Raw genomic sequence first — 12880 nt, forward strand, 5'->3', positions numbered from 1 at the left:
TTATAGGGCAGGAACAGCACAGTTTTCAAAACGTGTTTTTCAGCCCGAAATAAACGCGTTTTCACAGCCCTTGGAATCGCAGTGTAACTGCCTGGCTCAGAAGAGCACACTGAGTCAGCCCTTAACCCCAGTGATCAGAAATTGTAAAAACATGTTTTTCAGCAGAAATAAACACGTTTTGGCAACTTTGGTCACCACCATGTAACTTATAGGGCAGGAACAGCACAGTTTTCAAAACGTGTTTTTCAGCCCGAAATAAACGCGTTTTCTCAGCCCTTGGAATCGCACTGTAACTGACTGGTTCAGAAGAGCCCACTGAGTCAGCCCTTAACCCCAGTGATCAGAAATTGTCAAAACATGTTTTTCAGCAGAAATAAACACGTTTTGGCAACTTTGGTCACCACCATGTAACTTATAGGGCAGGAACAGCACAGTTTTCAAAACGTGTTTTTCAGCCCGAAATAAACGCGTTTTCTCAGCCCTTAGAATCGCAGTGTAACTGCCTGGCTCAGAAGAGCACACTGAGTCAGCCCTTAACCCCAGTGATCAGAAATTGTCAAAACATGTTTTTCAGCAGAAATAAACACGTTTTGGCAACTTTGGTCACCACCATGTAACTTATAGGGCAGGAACAGCACAGTTTTCAAAACGTGTTTTTCAGCCCGAAATAAACACGTTTTCTCAGCCCTTAGAATTGCAGAGTAACTGCCTGGCTCAGAAGAGCACACTGAGTCAGCCCTTAACCCCAGTGATCAGAAATTGTCAAAACATGTTTTTCAGCAGAAATAAACACGTTTTGGCAACTTTGGTCACCACCATGTAAGTTATAGGGCAGGAACAGCACAGTTTTCAAAACGTGTTTTTCAGCCCGAAATAAACGCGTTTTCACAGCCCTTGGAATCGCAGTGTAACTGCCTGGCTCAGAAGAGCCCACTGAGTCAGCCCTTAACCCCAGTGATCAGAAATTGTCAAAACATGTTTTTCAGCAGAAATAAACACGTTTTGGCAACTTTGGTCACCACCATGTAACTTATAGGGCAGGAACAGCACAGTTTTCAAAACGTGTTTTTCAGCCCGAAATAAACGCGTTTTCTCAGCCCTTGGAATCGCACTTTAACTGACTGGTTCAGAAGAGCCCACTGAGTCAGACCTTAACCCCAGTGATCAGAAATTGTCAAAACGTGTTTTTCAGCAGAAATAAACACGTTTTGGCAACTTTGGTCACCACCATGTAACTTATAGGGCAGGAACAGCACAGTTTTCAAAACGTGTTTTTCAGCCCGAAATAAACGCGTTTTCTCAGCCCTTCGAATCGCACTGTAACTGACTGGCTCAGAAGAGCCCACTGAGTCAGACCTTAACCCCAGTGATCAGAAATTGTCAAAACATGTTTTTCAGCAGAAATAAACACGTTTTGGCAACTTTGGTCACCACCATGTAACTTATAGGGCAGGAACAGCACAGTTTTCAAAACGTGTTTTTCATCCCGAAATAAACGCGTTTTCTCAGCCCTTAGAATCGCAGTGTAACTGCCTGGCTCAGAAGAGCACACTGAGTCAGCCCTTAACCCCAGTGATCAGAAATTGTCAAAACATGTTTTTCAGCAGAAATAAACACGTTTTGGCAACTTTGGTCACCACCATGTAAGTTATAGGGCAGGAACAGCACAGTTTTCAAAACGTGTTTTTCAGCCCGAAATAAACGCGTTTTCTCAGCCCTTGGAATCGCAGTGTAACTGCCTGGCTCAGAAGAGCCCACTGAGTCAGCCCTTAACCCCAGTGATCAGAAATTGTCAAAACATGTTTTTCAGCAGAAATAAACACGTTTTGGCAACTTTGGTCACCACCATGTAACTTATAGGGCAGGAACAGCACAGTTTTCAAAACGTGTTTTTCAGCCCGAAATAAACGCGTTTTCTCAGCCCTTAGAATCGCAGTGTAACTGCCTGGCTCAGAAGAGCATACTGAGTCAGCCCTTAACCCCAGTGATCAGAAATTGTAAAAACATGTTTTTCAGCAGAAATAAACACGTTTTGGCAACTTTGGTCACCACCATGTAACTTATAGGGCAGGAACAGCACAGTTTTCAAAACGTGTTTTTCAGCCCGAAATAAACGCGTTTTCTCAGCCCTTGGAATCGCACTGTAACTGACTGGTTCAGAAGAGCCCACTGAGTCAGACCTTAACCCCAGTGATCAGAAATTGTCAAAACGTGTTTTTCAGGAGAAATAAACACGTTTTGGCAACTTTGGTCACCACCATGTAAATTATAGGGCAGGAACAGCACAGTTTTCAAAACGTGTTTTTCAGCCCGAAATAAACGCGTTTTCTCAGCCCTTGGAATCGCAGTGTAACTGCCTGGCTCAGAAGAGCACACTGAGTCAGCCCTTAACCCCAGTGATCAGAAATTGTCAAAACGTGTTTTTCAGCAGAAATAAACACGTTTTGGCAACTTTGGTCACCACCATGTAAGTTATAGGGCAGGAACAGCACAGTTTTCAAAACGTGTTTTTCAGCCCGAAATAAACGCGTTTTCTCAGCCCTTAGAATCGCAGTGTAACTGCCTGGCTCAGAAGAGCACACTGAGTCAGCCCTTAACCCCAGTGATCAGAAATTGTCAAAACATGTTTTTCAGCAGAAATAAACACGTTTTGGCAACTTTGGTCACCACCATGTAACTTATAGGGCAGGAACAGCACAGTTTTCAAAACGTGTTTTTCAGCCCGAAATAAACACGTTTTCTCAGCCCTTAGAATTGCAGAGTAACTGCCTGGCTCAGAAGAGCACACTGAGTCAGCCCTTAACCCCAGTGATCAGAAATTGTCAAAACATGTTTTTCAGCAGAAATAAACACGTTTTGGCAACTTTGGTCACCACCATGTAACTTATAGGGCAGGAACAGCACAGTTTTCAAAACGTGTTTTTCAGCCCGAAATAAACGCGTTTTCACAGCCCTTGGAATCGCAGTGTAACTGCCTGGCTCAGAAGAGCCCACTGAGTCAGCCCTTAACCCCAGTGATCAGAAATTGTCAAAACATGTTTTTCAGCAGAAATAAACACGTTTTGGCAACTTTGGTCACCACCATGTAACTTATAGGGCAGGAACAGCACAGTTTTCAAAACATGTTTTTCAGCCTGAAATAAACGCGTTTTCTCAGCCCTTAGAATCGCAGTGTAACTGCCTGGCTCAGAAGAGCACACTGAGTCAGCCCTTAACCCCAGTGATCAGAAATTGTAAAAACATGTTTTTCAGCAGAAATAAACACGTTTTGGCAACTTTGGTCACCACCATGTAACTTATAGGGCAGGAACAGCACAGTTTTCAAAACGTGTTTTTCAGCCCGAAATAAACGCGTTTTCTCAGCCCTTGGAATCGCACTGTAACTGACTGGTTCAGAAGAGCCCACTGAGTCAGACCTTAACCCCAGTGATCAGAAATTGTCAAAACGTGTTTTTCAGCAGAAATAAACACGTTTTGGCAACTTTGGTCACCACCATGTAAGTTATAGGGCGGGAACAGCACAGTTTTCAAAACGTGTTTTTCAGCCCGAAATAAACGCGTTTTCTCAGCCCTTTGAATCGCAGTGTAACTGCCTGGCTCAGAAGAGCACACTGAGTCAGCCCTTAACCCCAGTGATCAGAAATTGTCAAAACATGTTTTTCAGCAGAAATAAACACGTTTTGGCAACTTTGGTCACCACCATGTAACTTATAGGGCAGGAACAGCACAGTTTTCAAAACGTGTTTTTCAGCCCGAAATAAACGCGTTTTCTCAGCCCTTGGAATCGCACGTAACTGACTGGTTCAGAAGAGCCCACTGAGTCAGAACTTAACCCCAGTGATCAGAAATTGTCAAAACGTGTTTTTCAGCAGAAATAAACACGTTTTGGCAACTTTGGTCACCACCATGTAAGTTATAGGGCAGGAACAGCACAGTTTTCAAAACGTATTTTTCAGCCCGAAATAAACGCGTTTTCTCAGCCCTTAGAATCGCAGTGTAACTGCCTGGCTCAGAAGAGCACACTGAGTCAGCCCTTAACCCCAGTGATCAGAAATTGTCAAAACATGTTTTTCAGCAGAAATAAACACGTTTTGGCAACTTTGGTCACCACCATGTAACTTATAGGGCAGGAACAGCACAGTTTTCAAAACGTGTTTTTCAGCCCGAAATAAACGCGTTTTCTCAGCCCTTAGAATCGCAGTGTAACTGCCTGGCTCAGAAGAGCACACTGAGTCAGCCCTTAACCCCAGTGATCAGAAATTGTCAAAACATGTTTTTCAGCAGAAATAAACACGTTTTGGCAACTTTGGTCACCACCATGTAACTTATAGGGCAGGAACAGCACAGTTTTCAAAACGTGTTTTTCAGCCCGAAATAAACACGTTTTCTCAGCCCTTAGAATTGCAGAGTAACTGCCTGGCTCAGAAGAGCACACTGAGTCAGCCCTTAACCCCAGTGATCAGAAATTGTCAAAACATGTTTTTCAGCAGAAATAAACACGTTTTGGCAACTTTGGTCACCACCATGTAACTTATAGGGCAGGAACAGCACAGTTTTCAAAACGTGTTTTTCAGCCCGAAATAAACACGTTTTCTCAGCCCTTAGAATTGCAGAGTAACTGCCTGGCTCAGAAGAGCACACTGAGTCAGCCCTTAACCCCAGTGATCAGAAATTGTCAAAACATGTTTTTCAGCAGAAATAAACACGTTTTGGCAACTTTGGTCACCACCATGTAACTTATAGGGCAGGAACAGCACAGTTTTCAAAACGTGTTTTTCAGCCCGAAATAAACGCGTTTTCACAGCCCTTGGAATCGCAGTGTAACTGCCTGGCTCAGAAGAGCCCACTGAGTCAGCCCTTAACCCCAGTGATCAGAAATTGTCAAAACATGTTTTTCAGCAGAAATAAACACGTTTTGGCAACTTTGGTCACCACCATGTAACTTATAGGGCAGGAACAGCACAGTTTTCAAAACATGTTTTTCAGCCTGAAATAAACGCGTTTTCTCAGCCCTTAGAATCGCAGTGTAACTGCCTGGCTCAGAAGAGCACACTGAGTCAGCCCTTAACCCCAGTGATCAGAAATTGTAAAAACATGTTTTTCAGCAGAAATAAACACGTTTTGGCAACTTTGGTCACCACCATGTAACTTATAGGGCAGGAACAGCACAGTTTTCAAAACGTGTTTTTCAGCCCGAAATAAACGCGTTTTCTCAGCCCTTGGAATCGCACTGTAACTGACTGGTTCAGAAGAGCCCACTGAGTCAGACCTTAACCCCAGTGATCAGAAATTGTCAAAACGTGTTTTTCAGCAGAAATAAACACGTTTTGGCAACTTTGGTCACCACCATGTAAGTTATAGGGCGGGAACAGCACAGTTTTCAAAACGTGTTTTTCAGCCCGAAATAAACGCGTTTTCTCAGCCCTTTGAATCGCAGTGTAACTGCCTGGCTCAGAAGAGCACACTGAGTCAGCCCTTAACCCCAGTGATCAGAAATTGTCAAAACATGTTTTTCAGCAGAAATAAACACGTTTTGGCAACTTTGGTCACCACCATGTAACTTATAGGGCAGGAACAGCACAGTTTTCAAAACGTGTTTTTCAGCCCGAAATAAACGCGTTTTCTCAGCCCTTGGAATCGCACGTAACTGACTGGTTCAGAAGAGCCCACTGAGTCAGAACTTAACCCCAGTGATCAGAAATTGTCAAAACGTGTTTTTCAGCAGAAATAAACACGTTTTGGCAACTTTGGTCACCACCATGTAAGTTATAGGGCAGGAACAGCACAGTTTTCAAAACGTATTTTTCAGCCCGAAATAAACGCGTTTTCTCAGCCCTTAGAATCGCAGTGTAACTGCCTGGCTCAGAAGAGCACACTGAGTCAGCCCTTAACCCCAGTGATCAGAAATTGTCAAAACATGTTTTTCAGCAGAAATAAACACGTTTTGGCAACTTTGGTCACCACCATGTAACTTATAGGGCAGGAACAGCACAGTTTTCAAAACGTGTTTTTCAGCCCGAAATAAACGCGTTTTCTCAGCCCTTAGAATCGCAGTGTAACTGCCTGGCTCAGAAGAGCACACTGAGTCAGCCCTTAACCCCAGTGATCAGAAATTGTCAAAACATGTTTTTCAGCAGAAATAAACACGTTTTGGCAACTTTGGTCACCACCATGTAACTTATAGGGCAGGAACAGCACAGTTTTCAAAACGTGTTTTTCAGCCCGAAATAAACACGTTTTCTCAGCCCTTAGAATTGCAGAGTAACTGCCTGGCTCAGAAGAGCACACTGAGTCAGCCCTTAACCCCAGTGATCAGAAATTGTCAAAACATGTTTTTCAGCAGAAATAAACACGTTTTGGCAACTTTGGTCACCACCATGTAAGTTATAGGGCAGGAACAGCACAGTTTTCAAAACGTGTTTTTCAGCCCGAAATAAACGCGTTTTCACAGCCCTTGGAATCGCAGTGTAACTGCCTGGCTCAGAAGAGCACACTGAGTCAGCCCTTAACCCCAGTGATCAGAAATTGTAAAAACATGTTTTTCAGCAGAAATAAACACGTTTTGGCAACTTTGGTCACCACCATGTAACTTATAGGGCAGGAACAGCACAGTTTTCAAAACGTGTTTTTCAGCCCGAAATAAACGCGTTTTCTCAGCCCTTGGAATCGCACTGTAACTGACTGGTTCAGAAGAGCCCACTGAGTCAGCCCTTAACCCCAGTGATCAGAAATTGTCAAAACATGTTTTTCAGCAGAAATAAACACGTTTTGGCAACTTTGGTCACCACCATGTAACTTATAGGGCAGGAACAGCACAGTTTTCAAAACGTGTTTTTCAGCCCGAAATAAACGCGTTTTCTCAGCCCTTAGAATCGCAGTGTAACTGCCTGGCTCAGAAGAGCACACTGAGTCAGCCCTTAACCCCAGTGATCAGAAATTGTCAAAACATGTTTTTCAGCAGAAATAAACACGTTTTGGCAACTTTGGTCACCACCATGTAACTTATAGGGCAGGAACAGCACAGTTTTCAAAACGTGTTTTTCAGCCCGAAATAAACACGTTTTCTCAGCCCTTAGAATTGCAGAGTAACTGCCTGGCTCAGAAGAGCACACTGAGTCAGCCCTTAACCCCAGTGATCAGAAATTGTCAAAACATGTTTTTCAGCAGAAATAAACACGTTTTGGCAACTTTGGTCACCACCATGTAAGTTATAGGGCAGGAACAGCACAGTTTTCAAAACGTGTTTTTCAGCCCGAAATAAACGCGTTTTCACAGCCCTTGGAATCGCAGTGTAACTGCCTGGCTCAGAAGAGCCCACTGAGTCAGCCCTTAACCCCAGTGATCAGAAATTGTCAAAACATGTTTTTCAGCAGAAATAAACACGTTTTGGCAACTTTGGTCACCACCATGTAACTTATAGGGCAGGAACAGCACAGTTTTCAAAACGTGTTTTTCAGCCCGAAATAAACGCGTTTTCTCAGCCCTTGGAATCGCACTTTAACTGACTGGTTCAGAAGAGCCCACTGAGTCAGACCTTAACCCCAGTGATCAGAAATTGTCAAAACGTGTTTTTCAGCAGAAATAAACACGTTTTGGCAACTTTGGTCACCACCATGTAACTTATAGGGCAGGAACAGCACAGTTTTCAAAACGTGTTTTTCAGCCCGAAATAAACGCGTTTTCTCAGCCCTTCGAATCGCACTGTAACTGACTGGCTCAGAAGAGCCCACTGAGTCAGACCTTAACCCCAGTGATCAGAAATTGTCAAAACATGTTTTTCAGCAGAAATAAACACGTTTTGGCAACTTTGGTCACCACCATGTAAGTTATAGGGCAGGAACAGCACAGTTTTCAAAACGTGTTTTTCAGCCCGAAATAAACGCGTTTTCTCAGCCCTTGGAATCGCAGTGTAACTGCCTGGCTCAGAAGAGCCCACTGAGTCAGCCCTTAACCCCAGTGATCAGAAATTGTCAAAACATGTTTTTCAGCAGAAATAAACACGTTTTGGCAACTTTGGTCACCACCATGTAACTTATAGGGCAGGAACAGCACAGTTTTCAAAACGTGTTTTTCAGCCCGAAATAAACGCGTTTTCTCAGCCCTTAGAATCGCAGTGTAACTGCCTGGCTCAGAAGAGCATACTGAGTCAGCCCTTAACCCCAGTGATCAGAAATTGTAAAAACATGTTTTTCAGCAGAAATAAACACGTTTTGGCAACTTTGGTCACCACCATGTAACTTATAGGGCAGGAACAGCACAGTTTTCAAAACGTGTTTTTCAGCCCGAAATAAACGCGTTTTCTCAGCCCTTGGAATCGCACTGTAACTGACTGGTTCAGAAGAGCCCACTGAGTCAGACCTTAACCCCAGTGATCAGAAATTGTCAAAACGTGTTTTTCAGGAGAAATAAACACGTTTTGGCAACTTTGGTCACCACCATGTAAATTATAGGGCAGGAACAGCACAGTTTTCAAAACGTGTTTTTCAGCCCGAAATAAACGCGTTTTCTCAGCCCTTGGAATCGCAGTGTAACTGCCTGGCTCAGAAGAGCACACTGAGTCAGCCCTTAACCCCAGTGATCAGAAATTGTCAAAACATGTTTTTCAGCAGAAATAAACACGTTTTGGCAACTTTGGTCACCACCATGTAACTTATAGGGCAGGAACAGCACAGTTTTCAAAACGTGTTTTTCAGCCCGAAATAAACACGTTTTCTCAGCCCTTGGAATCGCACTGTAACTGACTGGCTCAGAAGAGCCCACTGAGTCAGCCCTTAACCCCAGTGATCAGAAATTGTCAAAACATGTTTTTCAGCAGAAATAAACACGTTTTGGCAACTTTGGTCACCACCATGTAACTTATAGGGCAGGAACAGCACAGTTTTCAAAACGTGTTTTTCAGCCCGAAATAAACGCGTTTTCTCAGCCCTTAGAATCGCAGTGTAACTGCCTGGCTCAGAAGAGCACACTGAGTCAGCCCTTAACCCCAGTGATCAGAAATTGTAAAAACATGTTTTTCAGCAGAAATAAACACGTTTTGGCAACTTTGGTCACCACCATGTAACTTATAGGGCAGGAACAGCACAGTTTTCAAAACGTGTTTTTCAGCCCGAAATAAACGCGTTTTCTCAGCCCTTGGAATCGCACTGTAACTGACTGGTTCAGAAGAGCCCACTGAGTCAGACCTTAACCCCAGTGATCAGAAATTGTCAAAACATGTTTTTCAGCAGAAATAAACACGTTTTGGCAACTTTGGTCACCACCATGTAACCTATAGGGCAGGAACAGCACAGTTTTCAAAACGTGTTTTTCAGCCCGAAATAAACGCGTTTTCTCAGCCCTTGGAATCGCACTGTAACTGACTGGTTCAGAAGAGCCCACTGAGTCAGACCTTAACCCCAGTGATCAGAAATTGTCAAAACGTGTTTTTCAGCAGAAATAAACACGTTTTGGCAACTTTGGTCACCACCATGTAAGTTATAGGGCAGGAACAGCACAGTTTTCAAAACGTGTTTTTCAGCCCGAAATAAACGCGTTTTCTCAGCCCTTGGAATCGCAGTGTAACTGCCTGGCTCAGAAGAGCCCACTGAGTCAGCCCTTAACCCCAGTGATCAGAAATTGTCAAAACATGTTTTTCAGCAGAAATAAACACGTTTTGGCAACTTTGGTCACCACCATGTAACTTATAGGGCAGGAACAGCACAGTTTTCAAAACGTGTTTTTCAGCCCGAAATAAACGCGTTTTCTCAGCCCTTAGAATCGCAGTGTAACTGCCTGGCTCAGAAGAGCACACTGAGTCAGCCCTTAACCCCAGTGATCAGAAATTGTCAAAACATGTTTTTCAGCAGAAATAAACACGTTTTGGCAACTTTGGTCACCACCATGTAACTTATAGGGCAGGAACAGCACAGTTTTCAAAACGTGTTTTTCAGCCCGAAATAAACACGTTTTCTCAGCCCTTAGAATTGCAGAGTAACTGCCTGGCTCAGAAGAGCACACTGAGTCAGCCCTTAACCCCAGTGATCAGAAATTGTCAAAACATGTTTTTCAGCAGAAATAAACACGTTTTGGCAACTTTGGTCACCACCATGTAAGTTATAGGGCAGGAACAGCACAGTTTTCAAAACGTGTTTTTCAGCCCGAAATAAACGCGTTTTCACAGCCCTTGGAATCGCAGTGTAACTGCCTGGCTCAGAAGAGCCCACTGAGTCAGCCCTTAACCCCAGTGATCAGAAATTGTCAAAACATGTTTTTCAGCAGAAATAAACACGTTTTGGCAACTTTGGTCACCACCATGTAACTTATAGGGCAGGAACAGCACAGTTTTCAAAACGTGTTTTTCAGCCCGAAATAAACGCGTTTTCTCAGCCCTTAGAATCGCAGTGTAACTGCCTGGCTCAGAAGAGCACACTGAGTCAGCCCTTAACCCCAGTGATCAGAAATTGTAAAAACATGTTTTTCAGCAGAAATAAACACGTTTTGGCAACTTTGGTCACCACCATGTAACTTATAGGGCAGGAACAGCACAGTTTTCAAAACGTGTTTTTCAGCCCGAAATAAACGCGTTTTCTCAGCCCTTGGAATCGCACTGTAACTGACTGGTTCAGAAGAGCACACTGAGTCAGCCCTTAACCCCAGTGATCAGAAATTGTCAAAACATGTTTTTCAGCAGAAATAAACACGTTTTGGCAACTTTGGTCACCACCATGTAAGTTATAGGGCAGGAACAGCACAGTTTTCAAAACGTGTTTTTCAGCCCGAAATAAACGCGTTTTCTCAGCCCTTGGAATCGCACTGTAACTGACTGGTTCAGAAGAGCCCACTGAGTCAGACCTTAACCCCAGTGATCAGAAATTGTCAAAACGTGTTTTTCAGCAGAAATAAACACGTTTTGGCAACTTTGGTCACCACCATGTAAGTTATAGGGCAGGAACAGCACAGTTTTCAAAACGTGTTTTTCAGCCCGAAATAAACGCGTTTTCTCAGCCCTTAGAATCGCAGTGTAACTGCCTGGCTCAGAAGAGCACACTGAGTCAGCCCTTAACCCCAGTGATCAGAAATTGTCAAAACATGTTTTTCAGCAGAAATAAACACGTTTTGGCAACTTTGGTCACCACCATGTAACTTATAGGGCAGGAACAGCACAGTTTTCAAAACGTGTTTTTCAGCCCGAAATAAACGCGTTTTCACAGCCCTTGGAATCGCAGTGTAACTGCCTGGCTCAGAAGAGCCCACTGAGTCAGCCCTTAACCCCAGTGATCAGAAATTGTCAAAACATGTTTTTCAGCAGAAATAAACACGTTTTGGCAACTTTGGTCACCACCATGTAACTTATAGGGCAGGAACAGCACAGTTTTCAAAACATGTTTTTCAGCCTGAAATAAACGCGTTTTCTCAGCCCTTAGAATCGCAGTGTAACTGCCTGGCTCAGAAGAGCACACTGAGTCAGCCCTTAACCCCAGTGATCAGAAATTGTAAAAACATGTTTTTCAGCAGAAATAAACACGTTTTGGCAACTTTGGTCACCACCATGTAACTTATAGGGCAGGAACAGCACAGTTTTCAAAACGTGTTTTTCAGCCCGAAATAAACGCGTTTTCTCAGCCCTTGGAATCGCACTGTAACTGACTGGTTCAGAAGAGCCCACTGAGTCAGACCTTAACCCCAGTGATCAGAAATTGTCAAAACATGTTTTTCAGCAGAAATAAACACGTTTTGGCAACTTTGGTCACCACCATGTAACTTATAGGGCAGGAACAGCACAGTTTTCAAAACGTGTTTTTCAGCCCGAAATAAACACGTTTTCTCAGCCCTTAGAATTGCAGAGTAACTGCCTGGCTCAGAAGAGCACACTGAGTCAGCCCTTAACCCCAGTGATCAGAAATTGTCAAAACATGTTTTTCAGCAGAAATAAACACGTTTTGGCAACTTTGGTCACCACCATGTAAGTTATAGGGCAGGAACAGCACAGTTTTCAAAACGTGTTTTTCAGCCCGAAATAAACGCGTTTTCACAGCCCTTGGAATCGCAGTGTAACTGCCTGGCTCAGAAGAGCCCACTGAGTCAGCCCTTAACCCCAGTGATCAGAAATTGTCAAAACATGTTTTTCAGCAGAAATAAACACGTTTTGGCAACTTTGGTCACCACCATGTAACTTATAGGGCAGGAACAGCACAGTTTTCAAAACGTGTTTTTCAGCCCGAAATAAACGCGTTTTCTCAGCCCTTAGAATCGCAGTGTAACTGCCTGGCTCAGAAGAGCACACTGAGTCAGCCCTTAACCCCAGTGATCAGAAAATGTAAAAACATGTTTTTCAGCAGAAATAAACACGTTTTGGCAACTTTGGTCACCACCATGTAACTTATAGGGCAGGAACAGCACAGTTTTCAAAACGTGTTTTTCAGCCCGAAATAAACGCGTTTTCTCAGCCCTTGGAATCGCAGTGTAACTGCCTGGCTCAGAAGAGCACACTGAGTCAGCCCTTAACCCCAGTGATCAGAAATTGTCAAAACATGTTTTTCAGCAGAAATAAACACGTTTTGGCAACTTTGGTCACCACCATGTAACTTATAGGGCAGGAACAGCACAGTTTTCAAAACGTGTTTTTCAGCCCGAAATAAACGCGTTTTCTCAGCCCTTGGAATCGCACGTAACTGACTGGTTCAGAAGAGCCCACTGAGTCAGAACTTAACCCCAGTGATCAGAAATTGTCAAAACGTGTTTTTCAGCAGAAATAAACACGTTTTGGCAACTTTGGTCACCACCATGTAAGTTATAGGGCAGGAACAGCACAGTTTTCAAAACGTATTTTTCAGCCCGAAATAAACGCGTTTTCTCAGCCCTTAGAATCGCAGTGTAACTGCCTGGCTCAGAAGAGCACACT

The sequence above is a fragment of the Atractosteus spatula genome, chromosome 15, assembly GCF_055471065.1.
Source record: "Atractosteus spatula isolate fAtrSpa1 chromosome 15, fAtrSpa1.hap1, whole genome shotgun sequence".
Taxonomy (NCBI): Eukaryota; Metazoa; Chordata; class Actinopteri; order Semionotiformes; family Lepisosteidae; genus Atractosteus; species Atractosteus spatula.